The following is a 13,029-nucleotide window of genomic DNA, read 5'->3' on the forward strand; positions in this document are numbered from 1 at the left end:
ACATCCTTTTTGAATTGTGGAGCCCAAAACTGGACGCAGTACTCCAGCTGCGGCCTCACCGAGGCTGAGTACAACTGAAGAATGACATCCTGGGATTTGCTTGAGAAGCATCTATGGATGCAAGCCAGTGTTTTGCTTGCTTTACTAGCCGCAGCATCACGCTGAAGGCTCATGTTCATCTTGTGGTCAATCATGACCCCCAAGTCCCTCACATCCATAGTGCTAGTCAGCAAAGCACTGCTGAGCCTATAAACACGCTGCAAGTTTTTCCTCCTAAGGTGAAAAACCTTACACTTTTCGGTGTTGAACACCATCAGGTTCTCGTCCACCCATTTCCTGTCTGTCTAGGGCAGCCTGAAAAAGAACTCTTGGATCACAAAAGAAGCTCTATGAGCCAGACAGGAGTCAAACCTACAATCTTCTGATTCATAGTCAGATGCATTATCCATTGTGCCACTGGCCCCTGCGAGATAAGACAGCTAATAAGTCATAGCCAGTCATTTCCACACCTGAGTTAAGGGTTTGGGCTAAAGCTAAAAACAGTCTGCAGGTCTGTGAACAAGAAAAGAGACATTACCAAGAATGGCTAACAGACAGTAAAACCACAAAGGAAACTATAGCTTGAATAGTTTAACATCAAGATCATTAAAGAGGAGACAGGGTCATTAACAACTGTTAAGTCAAGAGATATTAGCAGAAATCAGGTAGATTATCAAGATCCATTAAGTCAGCTGATTTAGGGATCAGGGCTGCTTAACAAGAAATGTCTCTCCCCTTTCCCTGGCAATTGCTTTTGAAGTTTGGGTGGAGCATAAATCAAAGTGGGGAGTGCAGCTGCTCCACTGCACCCCTCCTGGATCTGGCCCTGGGGTTAGAAGGGACCTCACAAGGTCATCGAGTCCAGCCCCTGCTCAAGGTAGGATCTTCTCTCACTAAGCCATCCCAGACAAATGTACATCTAACCTGCTCTTGAAAATTTCCAGGGGTGGAGATTCAACACTTTCTTTAGGTAGCCTGTTCCTCGCTTGACCACACTCAGTCAGAAAGTTCCTCCTAATCTCCAACCTAAATTTCTTCTGCTCCATCTTGAGACTGTGCTTATAGTCCTGTCCCCTGCAGCCACAGAGAAAAGCCCATCTCCATGCTCTCTATAAGCTCCCTTACTGTATTTGAAAACTGTTATTAAATCCCCCCCAATCAAGGCACTACACCTCTTCCTTCAATTCCACAGTGCTAATTCAACCAAAAAGAAAGGTTTATCATGCGGAAAAGGCAGTAGAGTGGGAGACAGGGTGCACATCTACAAGAGACGCTAACTGTGCAGTAGCCTAATAACACTGTGAAGTAGCATGCCGGGCAAAAACCATGCTAATACTCTACTGTGCAGTAGTATTAAGACTTCTGCGCAGTAAGCGTCACTAAAAACCCATGCACTGGCACTACTGCACACAGTAGCACAAGTTACTGCATGTTGATTTAGTTCTAGGTTAACCAAGTGCTAAATTTCATGTACAGTAACTACAGCACATTAATGAATGTGTAGACATGTCTAGTGTCTCTGCACTTTGTTCTTATTTAACAAATGATAACTTTCCTTGGCTTTTTTCACCTGTCTTATTTATATCAATGTTCTCTGTGGCAGGGCCTGTCTCTTACCAAGTTTGAGTCCAGTGCCTAGCACTATGTAGCACTGATCTCACCAGGGGCTTGAAATTGGATTGAAATAGAAATAAAAACCAAAATGAATATTTAATCTGAAGTCATTCAATTAATATTTTATCTGGCCCCTGCTGGCTGGGCTGATGGAGTACAATTTTCACCTAGCAGTCACCATCTACACAAGTGTTTGATTGTAGTTAATTGTTTCACTATAAGATAGTACTGCCTCTGGCCATACGAACTTCTGGCAGAATTAATTAATTTACTGCACCCTAATATTAGTGCACATGTGGACAGTGACATTTTGCTGCGGAGCTGGTTAGTCAATTCTGCAGTAAAGCTCACATGTAGATGCACCTAGTAATAATGAAATAAACTCTTGTACTACATTCAGCTCTGGCTTTTACAGGCAGTACTCTCATCGCTTATATTATATTATACTTGCTGTCTTGCTTTAAGCCTCTGTGCAGCAGTATTGAGTGGGCAAGAAAGCAGTTAGGTTGCTATTTTAAAAACAACACTTTGAATTGGTCCTCGCTCTCTTTTGCAATCCATTCTAGAAGGCGTTGTTAATGAAAGCCCTACCAATCTGCTGATGATGCTTTTTCATGGAGTTAATAGCCTAAAATCTTAATAGCGCAAATGAATTATTGGCTAAATATGGAAACCTCTGAGAATTATGCTAAAGAGAGGGCAGTGCACAATGGCAATTCACATCTCACCGATAAAGAGGATCTTAGACCAGCGTAAGCAGGGACTGCTCTCTCTTAAAAAGTACACTTATAATAAAATACTCCTTTGGAATATTAAACAGTTATTTGGTCATAAACCAGTATTCAAGTAGCTCAGGAGGACATAGCAACCATGATCATTGAAGAGTACTAATGGCAATTTCATGCTAATGCTAAAGTTGGCCACAGAGCTACTGCTTGGATTAAACTTTTATAAACCTTTACTAACAATAGATTAAAATAGACAGTGGGTAGAAGCAATTTTTACCCACTGCTTAGCTTGCTCTGTGTACAATTGGTTTGTTAGTGGTCCACTAGTTGGGAGCTCACCGAGGTCTTGGGAAACACGGGTCCGGAGCATGGCCCGTGCCAGGCTTCTTCTGTGACCTTGAACAAGGCAGTTAGGGCTAGATCCACAAAGTTACTCGGGTTCATATGCAATCCAGGTGGAACTTCATCGTCCAAGTGCAGTCCTCACAACCCATGCCTCACCCCAGAGGCATGCAGGTTCTTGCCAGTAAGTTTCCTGTGCGTCTAAAGTCTCCCGTCTTTGGAGAAGGACTAGGCATGACTCTGTAGGCTAGTGGTTAAAGCATCCATTGGAAGGGAGGGATCAGGGGCCTATTCATTCCAGTCTCAATTTTGAGAAGAGTCAATGCATTTTTCATAGTTTCTAGGGTCGGAAGGGACCTGAGCAGATCATCAAGTCCGACCCCCTGCCATGGCAGGAAAGAGTACAGGGTCAAACGACCCCAGCAAGATGTGCATCTAACCTCCTCTTAAACACCCCCAGGGTAGGAGCCAGCACCACTTCTCTTGGAAGTTGGTTCCAGACCCTAGCTGCCCTGACCATGAAGTAGCGCCTCCTGATAGCTAACCTAAACCTACCCTCTGCCAGCTTGGGACCATTATTCCTGGTCACTCCTGGCAGTGCTCGGGGGAACAGGGACTCCCCCAATGCCTGCTGATCCCCCTGACTAGTTTATAACTAGTTCATTCACTGGAACATGTAGATCTCAGATTGGCTTCCTCAGTTGTCTGTGGGCTCAACAATGACTTCCCTGATTACTGGAAGGCTGTCTTCCTGCTGTCAGGATACTGCCACTAGTGGTGATGACTGGATAAAATGCATAAACTGTCCTTGGATCTGTGGCTGTCACCCAGGGCTCCCCTCGCTCAGGTGAGTGCCATAATACCTGCATTAGTTGGGCACTCTTTCCTGCACCAGCTTTCTGGCCCAACGAATCTTAAATTTCTTCATGCACAGTGCTATGGCTTCAACTGGAGGGGTAAGGTGCATCCTACTGAGAACAGCCAGAAACCTAATGAACTTGTGAGAGCTGCAGGTTTGAACCACCTCAAGCAGAGGTTGGAAATGACCCGGGCTCTCCAGCATCCTGAGGGCATGCTTTGATGCTAACCCCAAAGCTAGTGCATGAAAGATGGGCGGCAGCTCTTTTAGCTCTGGTTTTACAAGAAAGCAGCTTCCCCTACACAGTTTGTGCTGGTCTCAACCTGTGAGGTGTTCTCCAAAAGTACCTAGATTTTATCCTGAGGATCATATACCTGAAAAAATTGGCATTCTGACACAAAACACCGCAGAACCAAGTCCTTCTGAGGATCTAGGCTTTTATCTCTCTGTGCTTGAAATGTCCATCTGTGAAATGGGTATAATAGCCAGCCCTCCACTTCACACAAGTGCTGCAAGCAAAATAGCAATCGTGAGGTGCTCTATTACTGTCATCATGGGAACCATGAAAGACAGACTTCCTCGGCTGTTGTGAGTGGCTGTTTTTCAAACGCAGGGGTAAGAAGCTGTGCATGCTCTAGGAGTGAATAAATGCCTCCATAGCCCAAGTGCAGAATATGTGCATAAAGGGGATCTTGCAGAAGGAGACCAGAGAAACAGGCCTGCATCTAGGAAAACTTGTTGTCAGGCCTGTCATGCTGTTGAACATTGGAAAGCTCACTTCTGTGTGTAGCGATATGCAGAAGCAAGAGATACTGCGGTCCAGAAATGATGAGGTCTTCTCTTGAATTCGGAAAACCAGACACAAGCTGACTGGAGCAGTCGGGGATACAAGCTGAGAATTCCTACGTGGGGAATCAGTTGGTTGCTACCCTTAAAACTCAGTCATTTCCATACCATATCACCTAAAACATTGCTACTATTGACTATGAGAAGTAAAGGACAATCTTCTCTGTCTCAGTGTTTGCAGTCATTGGCCCATGCTGAATTCCTACTGGATATTACAGCATGCAGTAGGCAGAAGTCAACAAGGGCTTTAGTTTTCAGGTAGCACTTGTTTCCAAATGAAACCCTCATTTTAGCAGGGGAACGCTGCCAAAACAAGTCAAGTTGGAACCGTTCGCATTTATACCAGCTGTAGCTCAAGCCTTTTAACTGCAGTCACAATATATCACTTTCCAGTGGCATCAGGCTCTTGGAAGATCATACAGATGTGGAGTTGATGGTGGAAAATCAAAGCATTGCCAAGAAATGAAGCCTCCCAAGAAAATAACGGAAAGCTCGTGGATTAACATTGTCAGTCCTGGAGGAGTCCTATTCAAATAAAATGCCTGGAAAGGTGAACGATTCTTTATCTCTGCTTCTAAGACACCTTTTTCATGCAGAAAATGGGTAGAGTGGGGTAATTTTTTTTTTCTCTTTTAATCTGAAGCTCTCCAGGGGGAAAGAGGATAATCATTGAATTCTGATAAGTATAACAAAAGGGCCTTCACAGGTTGTTCTGAATTAATCGTGCAAAAAAAGGAAACTCCCACTAGAGGCTTCTGCTCAGAGCTATATTTCTTATATATATGGGAAAAGCAATCTCTGCTGTAGGAGAGATAGGATTGGATGATTGAAGTTATCAAACAGCGGAAAATCTCTCAGAAAAAAATAAGTACTACTTCAATGATTTAATGTTTGGGGACATTAGACCTGCAGGAAATCACTCAGTAAGGCAATTAACTCAGAACACCAAGGGGACCTGAACTCTTATTTCTCTCAGGTATTTAGAGGGTGTTCATCACTGCAATATTGAGCTGTCAAGATACAGAAGTGTACACTAACTAACCCATAATAAGATTCAAGTGGAATTTCTCTTGCATTTCTGAGTTTAGCCACATAACTTTGGATCGTGCTATTAATATCTTTCCACTCTTTGTAGTTCTCTAGCTTCAGTTACTCTGCAAAAACCTTGATGAAAAATAGGTTTCGTAAGAGGATCAGAAGTTAGTTTGGATCCTGGACAACTTGAAAATCCATTAATGGGGTCCTTTCACTAAGATAGTCAATCTTCCAGCTACCCAGAGTTTCCCTTTAGATCTCATTAATATCACCTGTCTTTGTGAGATAATAATGAGACTTTCCCTGAGACAGCACAGTCCCTGTGTACAGACTCTTTGAAAATACTGTTCTCACTGGGTGTATCTACATGTGAATTAAGGAGAAATAATAAACTCTGGGGCAGTTTCAGCCTGAGACATAGATACATAGATTCAACGACTGTTAGGGGCTAGAAGGGACCTTGTAGATCATTGGATCTAGTCCCCCTGCACTAGGCAGCAAAAGACAACTGGGGTCAAGTGACCCCGGTGAGGTGACTGTCCAGTCTCCTTTTGAAGATGTCCAGGGTAAGTGACTGCAACGCACTGGAGGGAGTTTATTCCACAGCCTGGACACCCTGACTGTGAAGGAGTTTTTCCTGGAATTGAGCCTGAAGCTGCTTTCCAGGAGTTTGTATCCATTGCTCCTGGTCTTCCCCAGGGGTGCCCTGGTAAACAGATGTTCACCAAGTTCTTAATGTACTCCCCTGATGTAGCGGTAAGCCACTAACAAGTCCCCTCTCAGTCTTCTCTTCTTTAAGCTGAAGAAGCCCAGGTCCCTCCATCTTTCCTCGTATGGCTTGTCTTGCAAGTCCCTGATCATATGGATGGCTCTTTTCTGGACCCTTCCAAGTTTTTCCACATCCTTGTTGAAGTGCAGTGCCCAAAACTGGATGCAGTACTCCAGCTTACTCCAGCTGTGGTCTCACCAGTGCAGAGTACAGTGGGAGTATCAGTTCCTTATTTTGGCATGAGGTGCAGTGATTAATGCATGCCAGCATATTGTTTGCCCTGCTGGCCACAGCATCGCACTGCCAGCTCATGTTCATGCGATGGTTTAATCGCTACCCCTAGGTCCCTTTCAAATTGTTACCGTTGAGCCTGTAGGTATGTTGGGAATTGTTTGCCCTCAGACAGAGCACCTTACACTTCTGAGTGTTAAACTTCAGCATTTATACATGTGCCCCGGTGTAACAGGGGGCCTTCTCCAGGCCGATCTCACTATGACCCACCCACCTGTTTCTGGCTAACCGCCTGCCTTCTCACCCGCCATGCCTTGTTGGTAATTAATTAATAGATGTCAATTAAGCGGGAGGCTGCCCGTTTCTTGCCCTGATGCCAGGGAGCACTATCTGCAGCTCCGTTCCTCCCCTACACCACAACCCAAGCCTTGCAGATGGCACCCAGATGTTCTCACAATCACCAGCCCCACCCTGGGCCCCATAATCCTAGTGTTGAACCTCTCTACGATCCCTCGATTCTGGCAGCCTAATCCACCTTCATCCTGGGCAGCATAGCCCCCTGAACTGCTTCCCCTTCTGGGTGTGGTCCCCCCCGGGACCTTTGGCTACAAGCCCTGGCCTACCTCCAGGCCAGTCGGAACCCCAGGCCCTCAGCTCTTGGGCGTTCCTCATGGTGGGCCCCTGGCCCTTTGACCCTCTGGTCCTGAACCCAGCATTGACCAGTCAGGGGAAGTCCAGACAGACATGAGTCTATGGCCTCACTCTCTTTCTCTGGCGGTCCACCCTCCAGACCCTGCAAAGGGATAACCCACCCAGTTGTGGGGGCTAGGGGTTAAGGTGCCCTGACACACCTTTCACTGGGGTGGTAACTGGCCTGGTATATCCTGGGGCTGCCTGTGCCACTGAGAGCCCCACCAGGCCACACACTCCCAGCAAGGTGCAGTTTTAGGTCGTATCCAGGACCAGGAGCCTCCAGACCATCCCCTACATCTCCTCCCTTACCTCCAGATGATACCAGCAGCCCTACAGCCAGGCAATGTTGTTGCCTGGCCCCCCAGCAACAAAAATGCCCTGTTTATATGGGCAGCCCTGAATCTACAATGACTGCCCTCATCAGGTACCTGCCAGCTGCTGTCTCAGGCCCTTAAAGTGGCAGGCACAAACAGTGCCCTGCCACACCAGGACAGCAGCACTTTGAACTGGATGGAGCAGCCCTGGCTGGCAGGGGGCACAGAAGATGAGTCCCGGGTTCTGCGTGGTGGTATTGGGCGGCTAAGGGGCAGGGTGCACCACAGGGGTCAGGCAGGAGTCTGGCCCCTAGCTCGTTGTGGTAACCAGGTGCAATTTACATCTGCAGTCCCCATCTCCACGTGCATTTGATCACACATAATGACTCCACCCTAAGACAGAAGCCTCTGGCATATATGCTGGTATTAGGACTCAGTAAACTAATTAACTCTGCCGTAAAATAGTAATCTTATGGAGGAGTTAATTAGTTTACTGACTCCTAATATCAGCATATATGTAGATGGTGACACTTTACTGTGGAGCTAATTAGTCTAATCCACAGTAGTTATCTGTATCTGAAACTTTTGGGTTTCAGAGTTCCTCCTCAGTCCATTTCTTAGGTGATAAATGCAAGAAGAATGGTACTTAGTCCTGTTCTAGACAAGCTTATGAACACATACTCAGCACTACTATGAGGAAGCTATGTTGCACCATTTCTTGGACTGGGCATACACAGAGTGGAAGATAGATAGGCCGGATGTACCTCATAGGCTAGGGACACACATTACACATAAACCAGTTTAATTGTTCAGAAACTGGTTTAAACCTCTAACAGAACATAAGTTCAGTGCACATAAACCCATTTTAAAATGGCTGAAACTGGTTTAAGATAAACCTGGTTGAATGTAATATCAGATTTAAATGTTTTGGGTCAAACTGGTTTATGCAATGTCTGTCCCAGACCCCTTTCTGGTTTAAGTTAAACCAGAGTCCCCCAGCATCCCAGATGCTTTGCAGCCCTGGGATGAGCTATCTGCTGCAGAAGACAGGGATGGCCCCACCCCTCTGCTCCCTAGCTGGAGCTCTGGGAGATATGGCAGGCACAGCAGGGCCTGCCTGGCTTCCCCCTGCTCTCCCTCACTGCCCAAGCAGTGATCCCCCCCTCCCTCCCTCCCATCTCCCATAGCACGGACTCCAGCCCCACAGACCACAGGCATGTGGTATGCTACCTAATGCTGAGAGGTGTCTGTGTGTTTCTCCAATTTCACTGGGACAGGCAGACAGAACAGTGTCCTCTTAGGGCTTTTTGGAGCTAATCAACAGGTCAGCTGGTAATGTCCCTCCTTTGCTTCCTTGGAAAAACCTGTATAAGAACTTGAACTAACGACAGAGCCTTTTGGTTTGTTGACGTGCTGATAAAAGATGTGTTATTAGCTCCTTGCTGGCTCCCTCACCTGTCAGGTTTGCTGCAGACAGTGTTAAGAAGCAAGGAGTGGGAGATTGAAAAGCTCAGTATCATCAACGGATGCATTCACTGCATACAAATAGTCCTCCCTCCCCTTCCCCTCCCCCTTTGCCTCAGAATGCTAGCTGGGGGTTGGGGTCTGGCACCCCTCCCACCCCTTGAGCAGCACACAAGGAAAAGCCTGGGACAGTACAGGCCAGGGTAGGTGTTTATACCCCTCCCTAATTACAGCAGCCTGCTGGGACCAGGCCACACCTCTCCCACTCAGATCAGCATTGTGGAAAGGAAGGGAGGGTGCTCTAGCACCCCCAGCTTCTACCTGAGCCACTGCAGTCATGTTCCTCAGTCCAAAGGGGATGTCTTTGTGGTTACAAACCAGTTCAGCCTAGCCACATTAGATTAAGCTGAAAAGATTGATTCAGTTCATACTCAGGCTTTTTGAATGTCTGTCCCTAGGCACGGAGTCACTTCTGGGGATGGTATGGACATGCCCCCAGAGTTTTCAAGGATTATGTTGGTCTAAAATGAAAGAGTTCATCACCTGTGTAAAGGGCAGCAGTTCTCAATGAGAACTGCCTTTTCACAGGCACAAAGAGCTCAGTCCACAAGAGAACAGCACCTTCCCCGCTCCTAGCTGCACACACCACCCAGCTGCACTAGACGCAGCCCAGCTTTGTTTTGCTCACAACCACCATGGAAGGAGCAACCAAGGGTGACAGTCGGATTGTAACCAGCGGGCTGCGTGTTAACCCTTCAGGGGCTGCCTGAGCCACCAGTTAGACAGCCTTGAATTTGGGTGTGGTCTTTATGTGAATAGCAATGTTGAAGTCAACAGGACTATGCCTGGTTTGCAAAACTGCAGGGCCAGGTCCATAGGGTTTACCTCATTTGCAATTTGGGTATCAACAGAGCTCCACATAGAAAAGTCCCCGTGTTTCCTTTCCACTAATGCTCTGTGATCTGGTCATCATCACAGGGGGACCCTCCCACAGAGTGTCATTCAAGGTTTATGAGTGTGTGCCTGGAATTGGTCAGGTCAGAATACAGTAAATCATTGCAAGCAAACTTATGGTTCTTCAGAGGTATGTGGCTATAGCATAACGTGGATATGGCTCTCATAATCTTACAGTGTACAATATCTCTGTTGCATACACTGGAACCATGAAAAATAGGGGCTACATTTTTCAATCTCATGGTTCAGTCCCTTTCCTCCAATCTGATCCTTCAAAAGAGATTTCTCTGGGGTTGGAAAAAGTGGGGAATAATGAAGGGCCAGATGGTCTCCTATTTTTAAACTTGGGTAGTTTAGCAGCTGCTGTGAAAGCAGAATGTGGTCATTCCAAGTACTAACAAGCAGAGATCACTCATCTGTTTGTAGTATTTGGGCACATATGCACAGAGAGAGGTGCCTTAGCCTTTAAAGCAGCATACACTGTGTAATAGCTTATTGTCCCACTGCACCTTTTATCCAAAGACCTGTTACCATTTCCATGCAGCAGTGTTGAATTTTATGCCTTTGATGCAGTAATTAGTGAATGAGGGTCTCTGGCCTGTTATGCAGGTGCCAGGCTAGTTGATCCTAATTATTCTTTCTGGCCTTAAACTCGATGAGCTGTAGCAGCCTCTGGCGTAGAAAGTAGCAGCTCCCTGGCTCCCAGCATGCTGTACAACAGTGGTGGGAGTGTGGGAAATCTTAACTAAGGACTTGCCCTTGGAAAAAGTTTGACTGGGCCTTTTAATGTGTATTGTGATAGGACTTGCAAGACCTGAAAATACCAAACACACTCAATTTAAGTTAGTAAAATTACCAAATGATTCAAAGGGATCTTTGCTGACCTCAGGTCCATAGTTTCATAGTTTTATAGTTTCATAGTTAGTAGGGTCAGAAGGGACATGAGCAGATCATCAAGTCCAACCCCCTGCCCTGGCAAGGAAGAGTACTGGGGTTAAACGACCCCAGCAAGGTGATTGTCAAGCCTTGTCTTAAAGACCCCCAGGTAGGAGCCAGCACCACTTCACTTGGAAGTTGGTTCCAGATCCTAGCTGTCCTGACAGTGGAGTAGCACCTCCAGATGTCTAATCTGAATCTACCCTCTGCCAGCTTGTGACCATTATTTCTAGTCACTCCTGGCGGTGCTCAGGAGAACAGGGACTCCCCCAGTGCCTGCTGGTCCCCTCTGACTAGTTTGTAACAGGCCACTAGATCCCCCCTCAGTCTTCTCTTGTGAAGGCTGAACAGGTTCAGGTCCCATCGCCTCTCCTCATAGGGCCTGCCCTGCTGTCCCCTGATCATGCGAGTGGCCTCCTCTGGACCCTCTCCATGCTGTCCACATCCCTCCTGAAGTGCAGCGCCCAGAACTGGATGCAATACTCCAGCTGCGGCCTGACCAGTGTTGCATAGAGGGGGAGGATCACCTCCTTAGACCTGCTTGAGATGCATCTCTGGATGCATGACAAGGTACAGTTGGCCTTCCTGACCGCATCCCCACACTGCCGGCCCATGTTCATCCTGAAGTCAATGATGACTCCAAGATCCTTTTCTGCCTCTGCACTAATAAGAAGGGAGTTCCCCAACCCGCAGGTATGGGGCTGGTTCTTCCTTCCCAGGTGTATCACCTTGCACTTATCAGTGTTGAATCCCATCCTATACTCATCCACCCACCCCTGCAGCCTGTCTAGGTCTGATTGCAGCCTGTTCCTCCCTTCTAGCATGCCCACATCCCCCCACATCTTAGTGTCATCAGCAAATTTGAACAGGGTGCTTTTTATCCCATCGTCCAAGTCACTGATAAAGATGTTGAACACTGCAGGCCTGAGGACTGAACCCTGGGGGACCCCACTGCCCACATCCCTCCAGTCAAAAATGACTGATCCACCACACTCTGGGTGTGGCCGTCCAGCCAGTTGGCGACCCAATTGATTGTGTGGGTGTCAACACCACAGCCCCCCAGTTTTTAACTGAGAATGGGGTGACAGACAGTGTCGAAGGCCTTCCAAAAGTCCAGGAAGACTTTGTCCACTGCTCCCCCTGCGTCTAAGGATTTTGTGACCTGGTCATAGAAGGCCACGAGGTTGGTCTGACAGGACCTGCCTCTAATGAACCCATGTTGGTTGCCCCTAAGCATAATCTCCCCTGCTGGCCCCTCGTGGACATGTGCCAGAATAATTCTCTCAAAAAGCTTACCCAGGATCGAGGTAAGACTAACTGGCCTATAGTTCCCCAGGTCCTCCTTCCTCCCTTTTTTGAAGATGAGAACCACATTGGCCCTCTTCCAGTCCTCTTGCACCACACCAGAGCACCACGACTGCTCGTACAGCCGTGCCAGGGGTCCCGCAATGACCTCAGCCAATTCCCTCAGCACTTGGGGGTGGAGATTGTCCAGACCAGCTGATTTAAATACATCCAGTCCCTCCAGAAGTTTCCTGAGTAGATCCTCACTACCCTTGCCCTAGGTGTGCCTCCCCTGGGGCCTGAGGGGAGTCCAGTGGAGGGGCTGATCTGGTCCCTGCTCAGGAAAATGGAGGCAAAGAAGTCGTTAAATAAGTTAGCTTTGTCATCTGGTATGACACCAAATTTCCTAGAGTGTCTTGCAGGGGCCCCACATTACCCAGTACCTTCTTTTTGCCCCCTATTTTTTTAAAAATGACTTCTTGTTGTCCTTGATCTGGGTAGCTAGTTCCAGTTCCATCTCCGCCTTGGCCTTCCTGTTGTCCCCCTGCAGCCCCGAGCAACCGCAGTATAGTCCTCCCTGGTGATGGCCCCTCTCTTCCAGTGGGTGTGCACCTCCCTTTTAGCTAGAAGACATTCCCAGATGCTTTTGGTGAGCCATGGGGGCTTTTGCACCCTCCTGCCCCCTTTGATCTGCATTGGGATTACCTCCCTTTGGGCTTGAAGGATCTTCTCCTTAGGAGCAACTACTCTTCTTGGACACCTGGCTCCCCTCTCCTCTGGGACCTCAGTGCTTCCCCGACTATTCTCCTTAGCTCATTGAAGTCCATCCTCCTGAAATCTAGGGCTGCTACCCTGCTGCAGGCCTTTGCCACCTTGCGCTGGATGGTGAATCCCGGCAGGCGATGATCGCTGTCGCCCACG

The 13,029-nt window shown here is 47.5% G+C and overlaps 1 long non-coding RNA gene across 1 annotated transcript in view; it reads left to right on the plus strand.

Moving 5' to 3' along the window:
* Positions 1 to 13,029, plus strand: part of LOC149869655 (uncharacterized) — a 148,827-nt gene that overhangs the window by 71,213 nt on the left and 64,585 nt on the right. The window lies entirely within an intron of this gene.

Source organism: Crocodylus siamensis, chromosome 3, assembly GCF_052110815.1.
Source record: "Crocodylus siamensis isolate JL-2025a chromosome 3, ASM5211081v1, whole genome shotgun sequence".
NCBI lineage: Eukaryota > Metazoa > Chordata > Crocodylia > Crocodylidae > Crocodylus > Crocodylus siamensis.